Source organism: Topomyia yanbarensis, chromosome 3 (genome assembly GCF_030247195.1).
Source record: "Topomyia yanbarensis strain Yona2022 chromosome 3, ASM3024719v1, whole genome shotgun sequence".
Lineage (NCBI taxonomy): Eukaryota > Metazoa > Arthropoda > Insecta > Diptera > Culicidae > Topomyia > Topomyia yanbarensis.
The window spans coordinates 418041877-418067895 of NC_080672.1; the positions used below are offsets into that span (position 1 = coordinate 418041877).

General features: G+C 36.0%; 1 protein-coding gene across 3 annotated transcripts in view; it reads right to left on the reverse strand.

The window, feature by feature from the left end:
* Positions 1-26019, reverse strand: part of LOC131693271 (diuretic hormone receptor-like) — a 171199-nt gene that overhangs the window by 132063 nt on the left and 13117 nt on the right. The window lies entirely within an intron of this gene.

Here is a 26019-nt window from a genome sequence, read left to right on the forward strand (position 1 = left end):
GTACGTATCAACCTGTAATTCAGGAACCAGAACTCGGATCCACACAAAATTCAATAGCAGCTGATGGACCTTTCATTTAAAATCAAGTTTGTCAAAATCGGTTCAGAAAATTCCGAGAAACCGATGTGGACTAATCAACAAATTTTGTTTTGTAACCATACTCTTCAACTCGTCATCCGGAACAAGATGTTGAAAATGAAATTCAATAGCAACCTATGAGAATATTATACCTTTCATCTGAATCTTAGTTTGTAAAAATCCGTTCAGCCATTTCTGAGAAACCGATGTGGACATTTTGTTAACAAATCTGCACATACACACATACATACACACATACATACACACAGATATTTTGCGATCTCGGCGAACTGAGTCGAATGTTATATGCTACTCGGCCCTCCGGGCCTCGGTTAGAAAATCGGTTTTTGGAGCTATGCAACCTTTCTAAATGAGAAAGGCAAAAAAATAATATTTAATTAGCTTAATCAGCATGAGTTCAATGTTATCTTCATGTGATTATATTTTGAAATGTTGGTGGAATGGGTTTGAAAGTGGAGGGAATGGGGGGTTAGTAGAGTGGGAGTGGAGAATGCGTCAGAAATCCTTCATTTTATTTCGGTATACGGGGTGGATGAAGAAAATGCGGGCGTGAGGGTGGTCCAAGGGGAGGGGAGTGATGAAGGAGGGAGGTGTAAGGGTAAGGCGGGGGGAGGGGCGGCGACGCAATACACAACTGCATATTTTGCCTTCCATTTGAGACTTGGTTTGAGAAAATCGGTTCAGTCATCACCGAAGAACCGATGTGACTTTAATTGTGGAATATGCCCGGAATTCCGGACTTCCGGAATCGTCGATAGTGGACAATGTATTCAAAGAATGTTTGATTGGCAATCAGTGATCTAGATCTGCGATTAGAAGTAATTTGGTGACCATTTCAATAGTTTTTAGCCTTTGAGTTATTACGATTGTACCGATTTATATGGGAAATTCCAGTGTATCCTTACTAACACCCCTGTAACTCCGGAAGCAAGAGTCAGAACCGAATTAAATTCAGCAGCAGTCAATGGCATTAATGTATCTTTCATTTGAAATCAAGTTTGTAAAAATCGGTAGAGAATTCGTTGTGGAATGGGTGTGACATTAGCTTAGGAACTTGGCAGGTTTCCCGTGGGCGTCATGAACCGTCATAGGTGGCCAATGTGGTCAAAGCTGCTTTGATTGATCATTAGTGATCCAGACCCGCAAACTAGAGTAATGTTACATCAATTTTAATATGTTTTACATCATTTTAACATCATGGTGGTACCAGTTTATATGGGAATTTGCTGTGTGACCGCACTCTTCAACCCGTAACTCCGGAACCGGAAGTCGGATCAACTAAAAATTCAATAGCAGCTTATGGGAGCGTTATACCTTTCAGATGAAACTAAGTTTGCGAAAATCGGTTCAGCCATCTCTGAGAAAATTGTGTGAGTTCAAATGACACACACACATATACACACACACCACATACACACACACATACATACACACACAGACATTTGCCGATCTCGACGAACTGAATCGAATGGTGTATGACACTCGGCCCTCCGGGCCTCGGTTAAAAAGTCGATTTTTACAGTGATTGCATAGCCTTTCTTTATATGCGAAAGGCAAAAATATAAAAAATGGGTTTTTTCGCAATTTAAATTTTTATCATAAATTTTTGTTTTTTTTTTTTGAAAAATGACACAACATTTTTTTCAGTGTATATTTTTTTCAGACAGAAGTATTCATTCCCTGTAACTCATTCTCAGGTAGTTTTGCTGTATAAAATACAGTAATCGAACAAAAAAAATTTGAAATTCATACACGTAGAAACGTCTACGCCCTTTTGAAAAGTTACTCTTGAGTCAAAATAATCTAATTACCTGTGGAAAATATTTAGTCTTGTATGACGGTGAAACGTGTAAAGTTTCATTGGAATCTAAGATGGTCGGCCACGATTTTAAAGATTTTTGGACGGATCTTCGTGGAATTCCTCTATTGTCAATTAGATTTTTTTCGTACTTTTCTATTAATTTGAGTGATTTTGTTAATTTTATTCATATTATATCTTTTATGTTTTATTTGTTTTATCTTTCGTTGATTTCATTTATTCTATCATTTCATTTATTTGCTCTATACATTTATTTCATTTTATTTATTTTATTACTGAATAAAATGAATGTTTTCTTTCATTTTCTTTATTTTATTAATTTTATTGATTCTTTTCATTCATTTCCTCAAATTTGTTAGTGTAAATTAATTTAATATAATTTAAATTTTATTTATTATTTCATATTTTTTATGTTATCTAATTTTTCAGTCAATAAACTGCACTAATTTATTTTATTTATTCTTTTATTTTGATTTATATTAATCATTTTACCCATTTCACGAATTTGGTAACATTTCCATAACAGTTTTTTGCATTCTTTACTACTTTCGAAAAAATTTTGAATAATATTGTAGCGATATATAAATGAAGAGTTTGTCAAAATATATGAGTCAGGCTTCTCCCACTAAACGGAAACAAAAGTATTTTTAGAGCTTTTAATGTTTTAGAGACTTGCACTTTGAACGTCCACACCGAATGTGTTTTGGTTCTTTGGAAAAATCTAAATAGAACCAGGTGTGACTAAACTCCCTTCAATTTGATGCTCTAAAAAAAATTAACAAGGAGAGCTATTCCTTCCAATGCATATGGAGATTAAACTTGCTGATGTTTGAAACATCTATAATGGTTGGGGGTTCTTATGTTGGACCCCAGAAGCGGAGCGGCGCAGGTAGTACTTTTTGTTAGTGTGCTGTTCGCAAACAGTGCACTTTTTGCCTTCTGATCTGTACTAGAAGAGGAAGCAGATTGACATGTACTCGTGAATCGGTTTGTGATTCCTAGTGCATTAGTCAAGACTCACCATTCGTTCTCGTGAAGTAGTTCACAAAATCATAGAATATAATTCATAGATTCGTGAACTGGTTCTTGATTCATAGTATATTGCATGCTTGTGATATTTAGATTGATCAGATGTTATTCCTAGTCATTTTCAATTCCGCACATGGTCATGAAACATTCACGTGAATTATTTCAATTTTGAAGCATGAATTTTTCATGAAATATAATATGGTTTGGGTCCATCTGCTGGATTAATAATAGGAACGAGCAGTAGATTTAAGAAAATTATAAGGACCTCGAACATCGTTATTCATTTAAGGGGTTATGTACAAAATTAAAAGGAAAAGTGAACTACGTTCGCGATTTTTTCGAAGGGTTTCATACAAATTTTATTTGAAAAAACAAAAGGCAATTTGTTGGTAGTACCATCGAGAAAAATAAAAACAAGTTGTAATAAAAAAATATTTAAAATTGTCGAAGTTATTGCCCCTTCTCGAAGCGCATTTTTTCGCAGAGGCTTGCGGTGAACACTCTGGCAGACGAATAGCTCAATTGAAATCAAAAACGTAAGAAAAATATTAAAGAAAAATGTATTTTGGTGTACTTGAACGGTTCGGATCACCAAAAAACTTTACAAAATAAAATTCCGCGAGTCAGTCACACTTTTATGATCCAGTTCATATTGTCACGTGACTCCGAGTAAAAATACCACAGTATGCTAAGTGGAAGGAAATACCAAACACGTTGGTTGCTTAGCGTTTTCCACAATTTCAGTTATTTGCTAGACACAAAAAGGGCAACGCACAAGATACTTCATCTGCATCCGACACCTATCAGCAGAGGATTTTTTGAAAATTCAAACAGTAAACTACCTTATTATCACTCATTAGAATACTCGTTAAAAATAATCCCCCCTAAGTTATCTTAATTACGCCAAGTTTATAACAGCTGCAATGAAAAAAGTGCAATGTTTCAGCGTACCATTTTTTATTCCCTTTACTTTTACTCACAGCTTTACGGTCTGCAGAACTGCACTGGACCGAACTGTTTTAACTTTAGGTTAATGTTCCACCAGCTTATTCAAATGAATAGCCTTTCTTTAAATAAAATAACAAAAAAAAAGCTGAAGCAACAAGAGGCCCATTAAAAGTATCATAAAGAACAGAAACTTCCAGGCTGGACCGAGCGTAGCAGATAATTGTGAGGAAAAGAATTTTACGCTTGCCGCACAGCATTAAAGAAAAGAGGGGAGACGTGATAGGAATAGAAATGTTAATTTTTCTAGTGTATAAACTTTATTCCGGTAAGTATAATATCTGTGCCGAGTAAAAACTTTCCAAATGTTATCTTTGTCGAATAATCGTTTCATTCGTAAATGTTTTGACCTTATTCTGAACATATTCATGGTAGAAACAGGATTTTTACAAAAATTGAGTCATACTTATTTCTCGCACAAAGATGAATCACGTGCGAAATTAAGTGAAACAAATATCCAACCCTTCCAGCAAAGCTAACACCGATAGTCAAGCACTTGACTCTGTATTCATTGGATATTCATCCTGTAACTCACTCATAGCATCCATCTAATTTAGAAGTTTCATGAGAGGTTAACTTTCGCCGCTTCAAGTGATAGATAGCAGCCTTCTGGGAATGTCTCGGCACCTTGCTGTCTTGTTATAGTGTGCCAATATACAACAAAGATAACGATAATATAGGTAGGATGGAAGGTGGTGCGTCCTAATAGAAGACATCTTCCGTCAAAGCCAGAATGATGGCGCGCGACGGTGACGACGACGTCGAGTAAGACATCATCATAGCACGCGTTGGATGACGGCTGAAAGCACACGCGCCTCGAAGTGCACTGAATATCAATGAGAGCGGTTTTCGAGGAGCTACTTTTTAGCATCAGTGCATCTCCTTCGATAGCAGGCCATGGCGCTGAGCTTACCACCGTCTCGGGGTGGTTTCGATGTCTCACCTTGATATATATGGAAAGATTGCGGTGATCGGGAGATTGCAAATGCATTATAGAGGTTTCTTCTCGAAAGTAGTGGGAATTAGGTTAGATTGGATAAACAAAGTGGAATTGATTACTATTTCATGCGGTTCACTTTGGAATGACAACTATCCTTATCCGGATATCGTACATCATATGCCATTTTTCTTCGTTCGTCTTTCGTTCTTTCTCTTTCGTGATTTGTCTTTCTTCGTTCGTTATCCATTTATTATATTCAAATCTTCGAAGCCTTGTCCTTCACATCACACCTGCATACATATTGCCATTTCCCGCAGCTCGAAACCGGCAGTCGTCTCCATAATGAACGGTTATGGTGTAGCCCCTCTTTCTCTCTAACGGCAAGCCACCACGAACGAAAAGCACATTCCCTTAACCTCTGCTAGCACTGAGATCTGATTTCCCTACGCTACTGCGCTGATGTGTTTCAATTTCTCCATTCCGCGTGTTATCTTTGAAATTAGCCTCCGCCTTGAGATGGGTAGCTTCAGTCGCACCATTTTCCACTGCATGTACCTCACCTAATCTTCATCAGCTGGCTTCCAACCAACTATGTACTAGCTTGGGGGAAAACTAATTGCGGTATAATTGAACCTTACAACTGTCGCTTCCCTTCCAGTAGCAAGCTAGTGGCTCATCTAGGAACCCGGCTGTCTGTCTAATGGTTAATCTACGTTGTGGGAGGAATAAGCACTTGGTTCACTTAGCACGGGAACTTAGATGAGTAACGGCAAACGGGGCGTTTGATGTTAGTTTATAATCTAAGGTAGTTTAATCAGCGAAATAATCAAACGCGAAAGTTAATTTTGTTTGATAGCAATAAACTATGAGGGTAGCCTGCTTTAGGTGGCAAAAAGAAACTATTTTTCGTGATTATGTTTCAAAGGTAAAGAAACAACCTTTTCAAAAATTTGTATGCATATTTGTTCAAATAATTTTTTCCTAATAGGGCTCATTTCTCTGTCAGGAAAAAAATATTCCAATAAAAATTGTTTGTTCTGAAATGAACAAGGAAGGTGACTTTCGCGAAAGATAGTGACATCTGATTCGAGAATTTTTCTCATATTTCTTGATTGCAAATACTCGCCCGCATGTCACTTTCTTAGCGATAGTTAAATACTGACTGTGATGCGGAGTGATTCTATCTACTAGCATGTGGAAAGCTGTTTTTATACTAATAGTGGCTATGAAAAATAATCGGCATCAGTTTGCACCTCTCTTCAAATATTGGATGTTAATTTTGTTTTAATAAAAATGAAAATCGTTTTCTGAACAACTTTTGAGAAAAAACGCCCTTGATCTTTCGAATCAATTTGCAATATTGTAATTTTAAACATCATTATTTTGATTAAAAATAAAGAAACTGATAAGAAGCACCTAAGTTGTTTGTTACAATGCAAAACGAAAAGTTTTAGTTATAACATAATATATACTGACAGATGAGGAGTTGATAGTGAAGCTTTCGGAGCAGCAACTCAGTTTATTGTAACTTGTATGAGGATCCAAGGTGGACTGTCGGGTGGATGGCTGGTTGGATGGGTTGACGAGCTTCGTCCCAATGGAATTGTTATTAATTCTTTATCAATTTCAAATTAACTTTTTACCAAATGGAATTCTTTACGGATGAGAACGGTAAGAAGTGAAACACAGAGGACTGTATATGTACTCTGTATTCATTATTTTACTCGTGTCTTAACATTTCAAAACTAATTCACACTTTTCTCGTCTATGTGGTGCGGTGCTCACGCCACCGACGCAAAGTGGTTTAAAACACGAAAAACGTGATCGTTTTGAATAACTCCGAAATAGTTTGTTATAGCGATATACTACCTTCGGATGAATTTAAGATAATGAGATTCCCCATCTTTTTAAGTCAAAAGTTTGATGATTAATCCTCCTATAAGTGAGATTCAAAATTTATTTCTCGTATAATTAGAGATAGCAAGTTGGTGTATTCTGCAAAGTTGCAGTAAATTCTTCTACAAGAAACTTTACTGAACGTGGTAATAGTCTATCTTTAATAATCTTTGAGATATAGTGCATTATTAGAGAAAATACCGAAAAAATCAATTCTTTTCATTATAACTTCTTTCCAAGATTTTTTGGAAGCTCAAAATGTTCTACAAAACTTTTGAAATCAATGAAATACAAAATTTCGGTGAAGGGAGTACCTTAATATGTTGAGCAGTTTCTGAGATATTTACGATTTTTGTTCGAAAAATGGCCTACTTTGCACTTAAATAACTCATGAACGGGCAAAAATGGGTGGACCACCCAGTATGTATTTGAAAGTACAAGAAAGATGCTACAAGATTCTATATGAATCACTTGTATCCGGTTGTATCCATGGCTCTGGTAGCAGGATTTAAAGAATATCATTTAGCAATCTAAAATATTTAAGCGAAACATATTCGGTAAACTGAATATATAATGTGGAACTGTCTTCGGCAAAGTTTTGGGAAATGTTCTCACAAGAAACATTGTCGAAGACAGCAACCTTCTATCCTGACTAGTTTTTTAGATACAGTGCATTGTTCGGTGGTACAGAGAGTAATGCGCTGCCTTATGAGCCATATAGCCGAATCTTAAACAGGAACGATTTTAAGTATAAGTAGGCGGTACAATAGCCCTGCAATCGGCTGCAAAGTTTGTCAATACAGAACGTCAAGTTCCACAATAAAATGTAGTACCAGGGCTTGGATAGTCGGTATTAGCAAACTCTTTACGTTTGCTATGAACGACTTGACGGTTGAATGTGACTTGTTATATGAAAGAAAAAGCAATAGCCTTATAAAAAATTGTTTATTGGCCACCACCGCGATTACTGCAAATACAAATCAGTTTAACTAACAAACTAGTTTTATTGCTTAATATGTCTGACGTAACACTATATATACACTGTATGCAGTGACAATGCTAAACAAGTAATCAAAGCATGCGCGATTACCAAATGAAACGCTTTAGTAGGTTTTCCATAAATAATACACCGTATCTAAGAAACTAGTAAAGATAGAAAACCGGTGTCTTCGGCTATGTTTCTAAGAAGAACATTCCCCAGCTCTTTGCCGAAGGTACCACCACTTTATCTCAACAGTTTTACCGAACATGTTTCGCATAAATATTTTATACTGCTAAATGATATTCTTTAAATCCTGCTGCCAGATCCATGGATACAAACGGATACAAGTGATTCATACAGAACCTTGTAGCATCTTTCTTCTACTTTCAAATACATACATAGTAGTCTGCCCGTTTTTGCCCGTTCATGAGTTATTTGAGTGCAAAGTAGGCCATTTTTCGAACAAAAATCGTAAATATTTCAAAAACTGCTCAACATATTAAGTTACTTCCTTCAACGAAATTTTGTATTTCATTAATTTTAAGGGTTTTGTAGAACATTTTGAGCTTCCAAAAAATCTTGGAAAGAAGTTATAATGAAAAAATTGATTTTTTCGGTATTTTCTCTAATAATGCTCTATATCTTAAAGATTATTAAAGATAGACTATTACCACGTTCAGTAAAGTTTCTTGTAGAAGAATTTACTACAACTTTGCAGAATACACCAACTCGCTATCTCTAATTAAAATAAATTTTGGATCTCACTTATAGAAGGATTAATCATCAAACTTTTGACTTAAAAAGATGGGGCGTCTAAATATCATAAATTCTTCCGAAGGTAGTATATCGCTATAACAAACCATTTCGAAGTTATTCAAAACGATCACGTTTTTCGCGTTTTAAACCACTGTGCGACGGCTGGCGCTGGCATGCACTGGCTGAAAATCTGCTGCCTTCCTCCTGGCATTCGTTCGTCGGCAGGCGTAGCTTGAATCAATCCCGATTAAGCAGAGCAAACACGTTTATGCACGATCGTGCATGGGCTCTCGGTGCTGATACTGGTTGCTCGTCGAAACTTGCTGCTGCTGCTGTTGTCCGATCTTCTTGTTGTTGGTTCCACTGTTTGCCACTGAATGGTTCGTTCGCAACTGAATGAATGGCTGCTTGAGAGGTGCGCTTATACAGGGTGTTTGGTTCATGGTTAAGAATCTCTCGGGTGGTGATAGACTGCCATATTTGGAGAAAAAAATTGTTCTACACATACCATCAAATCTCAACCGTTACAGAGTTATTGAACTTTTTGTGTAAAAAACTTATTTGTTTTAAAATACCTCTAACTTTAAAAGTATACTTTGTATTTTAAATGTTTTAGTTCCATTCGAAAGAAGAGAAAATTTCGCATTGAGTGATGCTCTCACATGTTTCAGCTAATGAGTTTAAGTAGCCTTTTCAAAGTAATTTATTGAAAATTAAACAATTTTAAACGATTTTTCGTTCATTTCTTGAAAATCCTAATAGTTAACCTCATCATTTTAATAATTCAGATTGTTAGTCTTGATGAGCTGCTTAATTCGTTCTTTGACATGATACACTTACCTTTTCTTATTTTCACGATTTTGGGTTATTCGACTAGGATATTTTTATCTCATTTTCGCTAGTACCAACTCTAATTGAAAAATTATGGCACTTATTGTACTTTTTTCTTTTTATTCGAAAACCAGGAAAATTCTACAGTGAAAAATGTATTAATACCTTTCAGTTAAATAAATTTAGTATTCTTTTAAAAGTAAATTAGTGTAAAGTTAGTGCTATTATTGGCATTTTCGTTAATTTTCTTTAAATAGTAAATAATAAACATCACCATTATTATCTTTTGGTTTCGACGCAAAATCGTTTTTATCACATCGTTTCATATGCAAAAATAACGATTTCGAACCCACTACATTTGTGGCGAGCTCATGCTGTGTTAACTATTAAATAGCAGCAAAATGAAAAAAGATATAGACAAAGTGTCAAATAAAAAGTTATAGAGAACATTAAGGGGCATCAAATGAACAATAGTAACGATAAATTTTGTTGATTAATAATTAGAATAATTAAAAAACTCTCCAAAAAACACAAATTTTGAGTTATTTCGTTAGTAAAAATCATTTAGTACACTTAACTAAAAGATATTTGTACATACACTGATAGGGCATTTTCTCAGCTTTCCAATTAAATCTTGTAAATAACGATATAAAGCATATTTTTTAGATTAGAGTCTTTTAAGCACTTGAAAGTCGGTTACAGGAAAAGTATAGTAATGAAATTACAAAGAAATGAGAAGAGATGGAAATATGACGTCCAAGAACAAATTATGAATTGTCCTAAAACCCAACTTTTGGATAATGGATATTGCTATAATCATACTTCATTATTTCGAGAAAACTAGCAAAAACCTCCTCAAAAACACAAACTTTTAACTACTTTACACCTAAAAGGTAATTAAAACTAATTACTTAAAAGATATGAGAACACCATTCAATAGGAAATTTTCTCACCTTTCGAATGGATCTAAAATATTTAAAATACAAAGTATACTTTTAAAGTTAGAGGTATTTTAAGACAAATAAGTTTTTTACACAAAAAGTTCAATAACTCTGTAACGGTTGAGATTTGATGGTATGTGTAGAACAATTTTTTTCTCCAAATATGGCAGTCTATCACCCCCGAGAGATTGTTAACCATGAACCAAACACCTTTTATAGCTACTGCATATACGTGCTTCGCTGTGATTGGTGGAAAAAATCTACATCTACTGATGTTTACTGCGCAATTAACGCTTACCACGTCATTGCTTTTTTCTGCTGCGCAATTAACTTTTTCAGCCCGCAGTGCGGACTTAGAGATGGTCGGGTTTCAATTTTTTCGAACCCGAACCTGACCCGAACCCGAGCGCATGAAAATTTAAAAACCCGAACCCGACCCGAGCCCGAAATTATAAAATTTGAAAAACCCGAACCCGACCCGAGCCCGAACATTTTAAAATTTAAAAACCCGAACCCGACCCGTACCCGAGAATGAAAATTTTGTAAAACCCGAACCCGACCCGACCCGAGAATATTAAAATTTGAAAACCCGACCCGAACCCGAAAATTTAAAATTTGAGAAGCCCGATCCGAATCTAACTTGCTAATACGGAGAATCAACCAAAGATCTCGAAGATTTTTAATTCAAGGCACCCGAGCTGGACCCTTGACTCATCTAAGAATAGTAGAATCACTCGAATCTGAAGTAGCACCATACGCATTGAGTTATATCTGCATATGGAAAAACAAATCACTGCCGAGTAGAATCCGCATTTATATTTACTATTATTGAACGTCAAATTTGTAACGTGCTGAGAAACTTGATAAATCGTTGATAGCTTAACCGGAAATTAAGTTAAATCGGCGGCCAAATAATGGGGAAACAGATAGCATCATGGTCACAGTTTCCAACAACCTTGCCCGTCGTAATTAACCAAAAATATCAAAGACAGTCTCTAGAAAATAAATTTGGCCTAAACTATCTGCTTTTAAAAAAATAATGTGCCCTTTTTAAATTGGAGCCGCCATAATGACACCAAAGTACCACCAAATTTATGAGTCCAAATCCTTATTTTTCCGTTACAGTTTATTTTAATTGCAAGAAATCTTTATCATAAACCAATTTGACTATCAAACTTCCGTGAAGGGAGGTACAACCTATTTGTTTCATTTGACCAATTTAACAGTGCTTGCTTAAAGTTTGTTTGGGGTTTTTGAAAAAAAAATGTTCAAAAGGAAATTTAATAAGCTTTACAACGTCGTATAAATAGTCAAAATCGATTTGAAACTACCGGAGTTATAGCAATATGAAGAAAGAAGAGAATTTTGACGTATTTTAAAGACTTGTTCCATACAAAATGAAATATCACATACTTAAATAGTCAAAACACGAATATTTTTAAACAGGTTACTCTACGAATGATTTTAGAATAAAACTATCCAATTTAATTATAAATGTAATAAAAATTAGACATACTAGAGCGATTTTAGTTCTGGGGTACGAATGTACCCCACAAAACCGTTTACGTAGAGAAAAAGTCGCCGCGGCCTAAGTATCGGTTTTAAAGTACCTGTCAAAATTTATATTCTATTATAGAAAGTTGAACCGATATTTTCCAATAAATTCCTGTTGACTTGGTTTATTACTGATTATCATGAAAAATAATACGCAAAGGGATTTTAGATGTGAAACACGTATTGTTGAATGATCTTTCATGAATGTTCGTTTAAAAAATTAAATAATTCAGGCAGTTTGCGAATCTGAAGAAACGGAATTTTATGCAAGAATGAAAAAATACAATATTTGAGCACCAGAAAATACGACGAATTCTAGCGATTCAGAGGTGCTAACATTTGGTACGGTTATATGTGTCATCCATTCGTATTACGAAGTATAATTCACTACTACAAAAAAGACTGCGTTTTGTGTATAGACGCAAACAGTGTCATGAAATGGATGGGTTGTTTTGTTCAAAACCCGAACCCGACCCGACCCCGATAATTTCCAATTTGGAAAACCCGAACCCGACCCGAGCCCGAAAGTCCAAAATTTCATAAACCCGGAGCCGACCCGAACCCGAGAAGCTTAAATTTACAGAACCCGAACCCGACCCGAAACCCGTCGGGTTCGGGTCGGGTCCGGGTTTCGGGTCCAAAAACCCGAACCCGACCATCTCTAGTGCGGACTGAACACAGTTGGTTCTAATAGTGACAAGGGAGGAATCTTTAAACCTCCCCCGGTAGGGGCACTTTTACGAGCAGTTTTCATGGCCAACTCGTTATTGTTATGCTATCTTATGACAAACGACATTTTGAGGTAAACTGACTTAAAAGAGTCACCGATGGCACGAATAATTCCAATTCAGAGCTACAGTAATCATTAATTAGGTTCTTGGGAGCCAAAGATTTCCTAGCATAATTTTAACTGCTGCTCATGAGATATAGGATCCGTATACGTCAATAGCTAGCGGAAAATGTCTATTGACAACACAGTGTAAGCTAAGATGACGGTTGCCGATTCCCACAAAATAGAGAGAACCATCAGCAATATAAATATCATTTGAAAAGGGGTGGTCAGCAGACACTGAAAATTGATGATTACCACCATTTTGGAATCCAGGATTGCGTCTAACGTTCACCACTAAACAGTGAAAAATATCATAATGAATCGAATGCGAAAAATTAAAAAAAAAATAACAGATACACTTCTCTAATTTCATGCTGGATGCATTACAATGACTCACTGTGAAGCAAATAATTAATAATTGATAAATTCGAGTCGAAAGAACTGATGTTCATAGGTACAGCACTAGAAATGCGTGTGATGCAAGAACAATACATATTTTTTGTTCATCGCAGAATTTCTTGTTGTACATGGAATAAGTTTGTGGTAGATTACACTTGCAGTGCCATTGGCCTAGTTCAAAGGACTATTTATTACATGCGTAAAACCTGTTTTGTGGACAGTTTTTTTTTTTGGATTTTTGTGTCTTAAGGTTATTTGAATAACTATGTAATTACCTATGCTCTTATTTTAATTGTATTTATATACGTTACATTACATTTATATTACTTATTTATTAAATTTATAAAAAAATGTACTTTATATAGGTATTTCTACCATTTAATTCCACATTATTTGTTTATAGTTAAATGCTCTTGCACTTCACTATTTAACAGATACCTGGTATTTCGATTACTACTTGTAATCTTGTTCAGTGTTTGTATCATAGGAAAATACGGGATTACTAAGTCTTTTATCCAGGAAAAAAGATAGGCTGTGGCGGTAGGTACCTAGGTGCGTGAAGTTTGACCGTTTTTTGTACGTAGATAATATTTCGAAGAGCCATGAATTTCCGTTATTTTGGTCTCGATTTAGTAAGGAATCGTTAAAAGATGTCCTCAGAAATCAAAACCACACGCTCGCTTCACATGTCATCATATTTTTGTGGGTACCTAAGTTGATGAGCCTATATGGCTACTTATGATTCATTAGCACACACGTTTCATATTTCGGAAATGCGAGATGCGATTTTATTTTTATCACTAAGACATCTTACAACATGCTTCTGTAGGTATTTCCAAAGTACGGACAGACTCAACTGGGTTTGTGCCTACTAAAAGGCGGGGTTAGTTGGAGATTTTGGTGGGTGAACGATCGAGTTATTTAAGAGTAGTTGCAGTTTTAATTTGTTTACAAAAAGTTGCGAAGCTAGTCTGAAGAGATCCTTGATAGTCAAACAGAAAGTAACGCCATCTTATTGGTATAAAATTTTGCCAAGATTACTGGCTTTATGTTCGGGCACTAACCAGTCTGTTAATATGCTTTTAAACCAAAACTCTTCCGAAAAATATGTCATGTTGTTGCATACGATAAGCCAAGTTGTTGAGAACGGTATCAAATCGATTTAACTAAAAATTTTAATACTAGAAATTGTTCTCGCCATGCAGCAGTTTGAGCAATTTCAGTGTTACTGAAAGTTATTTAGTGCAAATAAAAAAAAAGATTGTGATTAATGGTATTCGATAGAGCAACGAAAGTTGCTATTTTTCCATTCGTTTCAGATGTATACTGACCTCAAATGATATCCATATTAATGGTAATTTTTAGAATTTTGTGGTAACTGGAAGTCACCATGATGTATTTCCAAATGGCGCTAGTCATCGATTTCTTATGTCTACCTAACACCTTCTTTCAAATGACTGATTTAATTCTTCCACGCGAACCATTGATCGCATCTTGTGGAATTTTATTCTAGTGACGAGACAGCTGTTGTAAACTTAGCATGGTGTTGTTACCAAAGCAACTGATAAACAATCAAACAAAGTTTTGCTGGAATTTCACCGACGTGCTTAGTATGTGGCCTAAATCAGTTCTGTTTCAGTTTGCAGTTTAATCTTTATCTGCAAAAGAACGAACACCGATTTTATGTATAATAATTTTCGATTTGGAATCGCTTTCAATGGCGAGATTTTTGAGTTGACAACGAGCGGCAGAAAAAGCACTAATAAAGCGAAGGAGCATTATCCATACTCAGAATCCTATTATACGATGTGAACTGATTCATGATTCATTACCTTTTGATCATGATCTGATTTTCGTAGTTGTGAATTAATTCACAAAATCGGAACAGTCTGGATATTTTCTCGTGAACTATTTTACGATACTCTAAATTTTATTCATGAATTTTTTAAATTCGTCGCAATCTAATTCCTAATATATGTCAAAATTCAATATTCGTGCTCGTGAAATAACCCACAAAATCATGAAATATTTCTCATGGAAACGTGAACTGATTCACGATTCCTAGCGTATTAGTCACGACTCACCATTCTTACCCGTTAAATAGTTCACAAAACCATAAAATATTTTACATGTATTCGGGAACTGGTTCACGATTCTTAGTACATGATTCACGATCTTTCTTAAGTGCTGGTGGTATGAAGAAGGATTGTATCCTTATTGACTCTCAATTTTATGCCTTGTCGTTGTACGCGTATGTGCCCCATGTTCTATGGGATTCCTTAGATACATGGAACAAGTATGTAACAGCAAAACCTGGTCATTATATTTTCACGTGAATTATTTCACAAAATTTGGAATATTTTTCGTAGAATCATTTTTACTTCATGAACTTTTTCTTGAAATATTGTATATTGATGTCCAGTTACCAATGACCAGCAATAGGTACGAGCAACATATATAAGAAAACTAGTGGACCTCGAACATCGTTATTCATTCATATTTAAGATAGTTCTCACTATTATGTGTGGTTTCAAATGGTAACCATATTGATGATGGTTTTCAGTATTTTGTGATAGCCGGAAGTAGACATCTTGGATTTCAAAATCGCGCTTATCATCAATTTCCGATGTCTACTGACAGCCCCTTTTTCAAATACCATCAATATTTATGATAGTTCTTTCTACGTTCTGGTAACCGAAGGTAGCCATTTTGGATTTCAAAATGGCGTTAAACATCCACTTCCAATGTCTGGTGACCATTTCCTCTTCAAATCCAACCATATTGATGATGGTGTTCATTGATTTGTGATAAATAAAAATAAAAATGTAATATTTCTCCACTCAGGGCAAAATTGGTATATCTTTTTAACCCATTTTGAGCTAAGGTTTTTTTAACCCAATTTCTGCTCTGACTGATACTTAACCCTTTCAAGTCCAATTTTTTTCTAGTGCATGTAGGGTTTCAAAACTATTTTTCTTTGAAAACGGTGGGATCAAAAAACGCGGAAAGCCTTTTTTTCATAAAGATAAGTGCTTCCCTCACAGTACTAGAAGCTTCTAAATTTTTTCCTTCCAATGTTCGATACAATTCTCCTAGAATAACTGCAATAGTCCAATTGCGTGGGGAATGTAGCCAAAGGCAGTCTAAATTGATACGTTTTATCAGTTTTCAATAATATTGAAACATAACGAAGATATTTGAAAAATTCAATTTCCGTCATCAATGTAAACTATCGCTGGCAGCACATCTCCTTCGGAATTCAATAAGACTAATTACAAAAACTTCTGTTCTAGAGCTGACCCTTGCAATTGCTAATACTCAAATGAAAGGCAATAGTCACATTTATAAGCCTTACTTGTTTTTGTGACGACCAAATCTTGCCTCAATCAAAAGTTATAACTGCTTAAAAACGTTGTTGTTCACAAACAACATGGGCATGAAGGGATTAACCCGGTTTCTTTCTAAATAAAACGAATGCCGTTCGAATACTTTTCCGAAGACTTTAAAATTCTTGCTAAATTTGCATTCTGGATCACTGTGCCGTAGTTTCAACAAGCAGCGAGTGTCAGCTTAACATTCCTTACCATCCCTAGCAGAATAGCCTTGGTCGTTGCCGCCATCATAACTGATAATATTGGAAATTTGTTTTAATCGCGCTTTATTAACTGAGTAATGAAATAAACTAATTAGGAAATTAACGTGTTATTTAACCCTAGCTCTCGAATACCCGACATCACTAATCCAATTAGGCCATTACAAATCTTTTTTAAAAATTATGTCCAAGTACAAATTTTTTTCTGAAGGGGGGGGGGGCAAACAAAAAATAAATATTTATTTTAATAAACACAATTTTTTTTTCTTTTTACATTTTCTTTCGATTGTTCTCGTGGACGTTTCCGCAGGGTGATTTCGAGGTTGAGCTATTTGTTTTACTAGAAAAATTCAAGCAAACATTACTGAATCAATCAAAAGTTCACATAGGAAAGGGATGCTAAAGTTTTCGTTTTAAATAATTTTCCGAACAGTGCAATTTCTAAAATCCCAATAAAAGCTTGAAAGTTCTCTAAGAACTTAATGTAAACATTTAAGAGTACATTAAGGTATTAACTTTTGGTTGCTTGAATAGGTTTCGTTCCGTTGTGGCGGCACATGGACCGACTGTACACACAAGGCATGAAAATCGGTCAAAGGTGAACATGCTCGATAACAATGTACAGAAACAGGATAGCAACATTTCACTTTTGGAAAACATTCTGGAATGAATCCAAAGGTAAAGTGTGCGTCAATGTAATTATTCATCTCAGATATGGTTTTCTCTGATATTTTTTTCTATTGCGTATTTCGTATACAGTAGCCTGGCGAACGTACATCCTGTGCATACTATACTTTTTCGAACTCTAGTGGAAACATCAGCTTTGGTTTATCGCTTGTGCTTGAAGACTTGTAGATTTGTTTGCTTGGTACATGATAGTAATTCGGCTCGGTTCCGTGTACATCTTCGAAATCTTTGCATGTTTCTCCATCTTGTTGCGCAGTAGGTAGCCACATCAGAGAAACTCATTTGATAGTCGTACGGATTTATGAAATGTATAGCAATCATCAGTTCATTTTTTGCCTTTTTACATTTCTTACAAAAGAAATGTATAGGATTCGCTCAAACTTTGAAAACTTTTTCCGAGGCCCGGAGGGCCGAGTCTCATATACCAATCGACTCAGCTCGACAAATTGAGACAATGTCTGTATGTGTGTGTGTGTGTGTATGTGTGTATGTATGTATGTACAAAATGTCATGTAATTATCTCAGCAATGGCTGAACCGATCTTAATGAAACTAGTTTCAAATGAAAGGCACAACGTTGCCATTTGACACTATTATTTTTGATTTTCGATATGTTGTTTACTTTCTGAGATATGGGCGATTTTGTCAAAACACAGCAGGTTTTTTGCAAATAACTTTCGGACGATACATTATTGTCCCACAAACTGCACATAAATAGAAAGCTTGTAAAAATACCTTTCTAACAAGCTATAGATTGTCAAAATCCGTGCACGAGCGGCGGAAATATTGGACATTTTGTATTTTTAGTCCTCGCTTACCAATTTCCACTAACTAAAAATGAGATTGTTTCATACAGAGTATTGCTTTACTGGTGTTTTAGGGGCAAAACTAAACCGATTTTGAATATCGGGGTATGAAAACACATCTACGTGATTCAAGGAACTCGATGTTGAGAACATTTTGTGAATTACCTTTATAATAAATTAACTATTTCTCAAAAATCAATATATAAGTTCACTTCAAAGACAAAATAATCTGTTAATAAAGAAACAATGAGTTCTAGTACTTATCCATTGGATTAGGCATTGCGTTCAATCGTGAGGTAAATGTTGGATGGTATATAAATACACAGATCAATAAGTAATTCACCTAGTAGTGAGATAAAAGACTTCTCATATAATTATACTCGTGGCGTCACCGAAAGCAACTGTATGTTTGAAGCCCAAAAATCTAGCGAAAATTTAGCTCTCTTTTGCAAGATTAAGATTATACTGGTTATTGCGTAAAAATTACTACTTACATTATTTATGATAAGAATGTAAGAAATCAATATATCATAATAATATACCTATAAAAATAATGTCATTGCATTAACCATCATTTGCCATTCCTCACACGCCCCCCCCCCCCCCCCATCTCTCTCTCTTTCGCTCTCTGTCTCTCTTCTATCGCATCTATTTAGCTATTTCTGTATTCATTTCTAAGTTGTGTGATAAGATCTTCTGCCAATCTGAAATATTTATTAATTGTAATTGCGAAGGTTTAAGAAAACAAAACTATTTTTTGTCTGCTGCTACATCAACTCAACTTTAATTCAATTGTATTCAAAGCCTGTATCTACACTATAATTAAGGAAATTCATGGCTATATCAGAAAAAATATTTGGCTTAACTGGGTTATATGAAAGTTTGACGATGAAAATTTCCAAAAAAGACAGTCCACGTGCGATATTTAAACTATTCGTATCTCTATTGAATTTTGAATGAAACATATGCTCAAAGACTGAAAGCTGAAGCCAGCAGGATTGGACTTGCCATCAACGTTTCGACAGACAAAATACAGGAGAGGAAGAGATTCTAGAGACGACAATGTGAACCTCCCACCCGAGTTCGGATTGACGGTGACGAAATCGAGATGGTCGACGAATTCATGTATTTGGGCACACTGGTAACCGCCGACAATGATAACAGCAGAGAAATTCAGAGACGGATCTTGGCGGGAAATCGTGCCTACTTTGGACTACGGAGGACGCTCCGGTCGAACAAAATTCACCGCCGCACGAAGTTGATTATCTACAAGACGCTGATTAGATCGGTGGTCCTCTACGGCCACGAGACCTGGACTATGCTCGTGGAGGACCAACGCGCCCTTGGAGTTTTCGAACGAAAGGTGTTGCGTACCATCTATGGTGGCGTGCAGATGGAAGACGGAACGTGGCGCAGACGAATGAACCATGAGTTGTATCAGCTGCACATTCGTTGTATTGGTACGAACTTTCATGAAAAATAACAGATCAAAGACCAAAAATATCCACAAATTAGATCCAAAGTACCCACTCTCGATGGGGAATGCAACTACAATGTGTCTTCTAACTTATCGTCGTCCATATCTGGATATACTGAGTAGTTTGAACCATTTCTTTTTCACAGTATTGTATAGGACTTCTTTATCCATGTTTCCTGCACGAGAATTCCGAACGAAACAATATGAAAGCTATAAGGATGAATGAAAAGAGACTGCATTGCATTCAACTGAATACACGACTTTTATGCTATCGACATAGCCTAGACATTTCACACTATTTACTTCAATGCAAATAAAAATTTTGAAATATCTACCTGTCTCATTCACGAATCGCATTCTCCCTGTCGTTCTCTGTTCAAGGGGCTTGAAAGCACATTTGCACATATTTAATTGCGCGTTAAAATACTGGACCAGTAAATTCTATTCTGTACATAAATCTTTTTTTCGGGAATATGTGACCAAAAAGTAAACTTCGAATTTCAAAGCAAATTGAACGTTAATTAAGGTCCAGCAATAAATTAGAAACACCAGATAATCTTAAAACGACGCCGTCAAGTAAAGAAGCATGAAAACAAAAAGAATAAAACCAAAAAAAGATGGAAGCCCTAGAAAGTCCATTGCATATTTATTAGCCTTTTCTCAGAAGTTGGGATTTTCGAAAACATTTCAAAACTTTCTGATGCAATGGTTCTCAAATTCGTACAATCCGGTTTATTCATTTTCTTCATTCAAAAATGATTTTAGCTTCAAATATATGACCATTTCATTTTAATTAATTATTTTATTCCGCATCTTTTTATTTGTTTTGTTCATCTGCGTTCATTTTACTTATTTTATTCGTTTCATTCTTTGAATTCACTCTGATCAGTTTATTCTTTCTGTGCATTTTACTCATATCATTCATTTAACTTATTTTATTCATTGTTTTCATTGTATGCATTTTATTCATTTTTCCAATTTATTCATTTTGTTCAGTTTCTTCATTTTAATAATCTGACTACTTTTTCAGTTTCAATCATTTTATCCAAATAATTTATTTGATTCAATTTATTTCTTTATATTAATTTATAACCTTTTACCATTGTTCAATTTTTCATTTTAATCATTTAATTCTGCTCATTTTCTTTTTATTCATTTTATCACTTCAGCTCATTTTGTTTATTTGATTCGTTTGTTTTATTTATGCATTTCATTTATTTTTTACTTTATTCATTTTGTTCATCCATTCTTTTTATTCATTTGATCCATTTCATTAATTTGATTCATTGTATTCGCTGGATGAATTAAATCAATTAGATTCATTTGATTAATTTGATTAATTTGATTCATTTGATTCATTTGATTCATTTGATTCATTTGATTCATGTGATTCATGTAATTCATTTGGTTCATATGATTCATTTGATTCATTTGATTCATTTGATTCATTTGATTCATTTGATTCATTTGATTCATTTGATTCATTTGATTCATTTGATTCATTTGATTCATTTGATTCATTTGATTCATTTGATTCATTTGATTCATTGGATTCATTTGATTCATTTGATTCATTTGATTCATCTGATTCATTTGATTCATTTGATTCATTTGATTCATTTGATTCATTTGATTCATTTGATTCATTTGATTCATTTGATTCATTTGATTCGTGGGATTCATTTGATTCATTTGATTCATTTGATTCATTTGATTCGTGTGATTCATTTGATTCATTTGATTCGTGTGATTCATATGATTCATTTGATTCATTTGATTCATTTGATTCATTTGATTCATTTGATTCATTTGATTGATTTGATTCATTTGATTCATTTGATTCATTTGATTCATTTGAGTCATTTGATTCATTTGATTCATTTAATTCATTTGATTAATTTGATTCATTTGATTCGTTTTATTCATATCTTTAATTTTATGCATTTCATGTTCGTCATTCGTTTTATTTCATTCAATTTGGTAGTATGAGTCAATTTATTCTATTAATCTTATAACTATTTCTAAATATAATCTTAATTTTTATTTAATAACCTAATCTAATTTGATTCGGGTATATTATAATTTTGATTTACATTAATTTTTCTACTCATTTTATGAATTTTAAAACCTATTATTTCATTTTTTGCTTTACTTTTTTATTTCGGTCGTTTTGATTTCTATAATTTATTCAGTTTATTCGAGATTTTATTCGTGCAAGACTGGAAACTGTTTTCATCCCACCTCTAGTTGGGTGCCTACTTCTCGTGAGTTGTGCAAACTAATCCAATAGTGAAATGTGTGAGAAATGTCTCATCTCACTGCTAGGTGGATTAAATCGGTTTTTCATATAAGGAAGACTGTGCAATCACTCTGAAACTCGACTTTTTAAGCTACACCCGTCATATACCACTAGATTCAGTTCGTCGATATCTGAAAACGTCTGTATGTTTTATAGTATGTTTAAATAGCTTCAAAACTGCATTGGCCCTAGGTGGGACTCATTTTTGTGCCTAACCACTACTAACAGTCCTCACTTTTCTTCCTTCCTTTTGTTCCACGAGACTGCATCGAAGCGTTATATCGTAGGGAGGCTGATGCAGTCTTAAGACAAAATGATACATTAGAGCGGTTTAGCTCCGAACACATATCCGGCTAATCGCAGTGGTGAACTTCCGTTAGCCATTTGGCTCCCGTTTCTGTGAACCATTTAGTTCCTGTTTTCGCGAGCCATCTCAATTCCTCGTCGGAAGTTCTCCCGATACCGATGCCTGTTGCGCGAGTCATTTAGCTCCCAGTTTTGTCGCAATCTACTCGCATAGTCCATAAATCCTACTCAAAGGGCCAACCAGTACTTGGCGAGGACAATTCGGCGATACCGGATGGAGCGTAGCTTCTGGTTCGCTGCTTCCGGTTCGTTGAAAACTCGACGAACCACCGCTGGTGCTTCACTCGACCTACTCGATCTTGCTCCTGACGGTGAAACTAGTCTGCCCACATGCTTCGGTCCAGCGATTTCCGCTGGTTCGTGGTGCCCAGTACACTGGCGCCTCAAGCAAAGCTGTGGTTGCTCTCACAGCCTTCCCCTTACATAATCATCGTAACTTTAAAAGTTCAAATCGATGATATATTTTCCGACCGCGCTGTTTTTTGGCTGCTAGTCATCACCAACTCTGTTTTATGATGGGCAATCGTCTCCGTGTCGAGTGTCTCCTCTTCTAGCGATTGTCCGATTACTTGGAACACCACATCATCCGTGAAGCCGAAAATCGTTATGTCTCTAGGAAGGTTCAGCTTCAATACTCCATCGTACACTGCGTTCCACAGCGTCGAGTCGAGGAACGTCAGTTGTAGTTGTGATTCCCCCTTGTCTGTCTCGTAGATCAGTGTTCGGTACTGAAAGTAGCACTATAATATCCTGCAGAGTTACTCATGCTGTACAGCGAATGGGCGATTGCTTCCCAGCTAGTACTATTGAAGCATTCTTCACGCCTAAGGGAACCACCACGCCAAAACGATATCCTTATCTCTGCTGTCTCCACAGTCCCCACAACCGTTTGGATGGATTTCACTGTAGACCTGCGTATAAGGAAGCCCAATTACATGAGATGCCGTTCTCACGGTCCGCGTACTTCGTTAGCTTGTTCAGGATTACTCATTCTCTCTAACATTACCAAGGGATATATTGACTACGCTGAAAGATTTCCATGTTGTCCCGGTATCGGAAGCAACATCAGCTTTTGTCGCTTCCAATTATCGGATCGTTTTGAACATATCCGGGCTCTCATGTATCACTTCACTTTTATGGCTTTCGCCATCTCGATAAGCTGTTTGTTGGTAAATCGATCTTCATCTTTGTGATCATCTTCCTCACTGTACGGCGAAAATAGATTCATGTTGTGGGGAAAACCTTTCGAAGGTGACCTCCATCTTTTCCGGGCACCTTTCAGGTGGTGCAGCTGAGTCTTTTATCTTTGTTATGCCAACTTTGTAGGTCTCTCCTAAGGAAATTCGCGTTGGCTTTGTGGCAAGGCTTTCTTGTACAGCTTGACTGCTTTGTTGAGAGCGGTTCTTGCAGCTCGCTTCCCTCGAGCTTTCTGACTTCTTTTTAATTTTAAATATATTTGACACGGCTCAATGCGTTAGCACAACTGAGCCGTGGAGCGCACCTTGGGGGTCATTTGGTCCGTCTTCTCTCGCGTTTTCGTTTACGTCCATGTCATTATCGGTACTGCATTCATCTTGCTCATCGTCGGATGTTCTTATTTGTTGTTTGTGCTTACGGGTCGCTATTGTAAATCCTTCTTCATCGGTATTAGATTCCTTATTGGTGGTGTTGGTTGTTGGTTTAGAAACATTTGCTGTAATTGTTGTTACTTCGATGTTGGTAATGGCAGTTAGTTTAGTGGTACTGGGACCGATCGTTGTTGAGCTGGTGGTTGTGAATGCCCGGTCTGCAGTCGTTGGTTTACCAACTGGTTGTGGTTTAACATACGATGATTGTATACCGGCTTTGGTCGTATCAGGTGGAATTTCTTTAGCAGTCTCTGCGCAAGGTTTCCCGTGGTGTAGCGGATGATCACAACATTGACAGGTAGGAATCTGTCCTGGGTGCGTGACTAGTGTTCGTTGAGAATATTCAACACCATGAGGTGATTTGCATGTGAAAGTCAAGTAAGAGGGAATAGGTTTTGTCGGACGCATTCTCACCACACGAACTCCGTTGCGGCGTCTTGGGAAGAAGTTCCTCCAACTATCTTCCTTAACACGTGGTGCCAGGTCATGTCAACATTTATATACGTTGGGATACTGTATAAAATGTCATTACATTCGATGACGTGTTTCATGTTGTTCTGGGAAGCGAATGATTCTGCTTGACTAATGTTTTTTAACATATTCAGTACCGCATGACGTAAATGGTGGAATTGCACTGCATAAAGTACCGCAAGCTACGTTGAACTTCAAGTTCACCTTCAACATTTGCTCCCCTTCATGAATTGATGGTATTACCGGATATTTCGTGTAGTCAACAGCAACACAGTTTGCCCGCATCGTGATATACTTTTGCTTGGCATTGTCACTCATTGTTTGTTCACGTATCACACACTAGACAGAAGGAATCAATTTTTGCCAAGCGTCGCGCGGATAAATTTGATTACTTGCCCTGCTATTGCAGCGGAGCGATTTCTAGCTTCTGAACTGAGCGAGATGAGAAACCGAAGTGATCTCCGACTTCTTCTCCAAGCTCGGAGGCAACTTATACGTAAATCGATAATCGTTGTATTGCACCCGGCGACCGTTTCTCAGTTTCCCATCTCTTGGTATGGTCGCATTACACGCCTTTGTTAGTAGTGCCGTGAACTCGTTCGCATTTAGGTTGAAGAGGATACCCTCAAATTCAAGTTCTTCGACGGACACGTTCATGTGAAAAATCGCTGTTTTCCATCTTCACTCGTTTATATATCTCCCACATATTCATATTCATGTGTAGTTCATAGTCCTGTTATCAATGCTGTGCCAGATCGCTTGGTGGTCGCTGTGGATATATCCTCGCACACTTTTCAGTCCATCTTTCCGGTTACTCCAAGGCTACAAAAATTGACATCGATAATGGATTCCCGGTTCTTCCTGCGGTAAGTGCCGATGATACCATTATTTGTAAGATCTATATTTAGCTTTGCTAGAGCATTCTTGATCGCTGATGGCCAGACAAAGTTCTTTTGATTCTCGAAAATTGCGCATGTTTCTGGTTCTTGGAATATTTCAGAATTAATGTCTCTTCGGCTTCTTGGAAAACGGCTTATTCGATTTTCACAAGCTTAGCCTTAAATGGAAGGTTTGGTAGCAGATTTTGATCTGATCAAGTTCATAAGAATCGCACATATGGCTGCGGAAATACGGTATGAATACTACGATCCCATATGAAATCTTTAAATGTCAAAAACCTTTCGCTAAAGCTCATGTATATTGAATATTGAACCACATATAAATCTCCAGGAGTCTGATTTGAATTCAGGTTGTTTCTTTATCTAAATTATTTTCGAATGCAACGATCGATTATGTCTCTATCGACTGTGGCGTTTAAAATGGAATCGATTCAGAAGTCGGTCTGTATTAGCCTTTCCATGAGATGTTTGTTTGATAATACACAGATGGGTCCTTCCTTCCGCGACCAGCAAACGTTTCATTTGATGATGGGATGGTAATTTCTAAAACTACCATAATAGTTTTCAGTTACGAAAAGCAAAACTCTATGGAAGTTATTGTTGTTATATAAAACGTGACATTTTTTTGAATTTTGATTATTTAAAAAAAAAATTTTTGCCCCCTGATTTTTTTCAGCGATTTTGAAGGGGGGGGTGACATAATTTTTAAAAA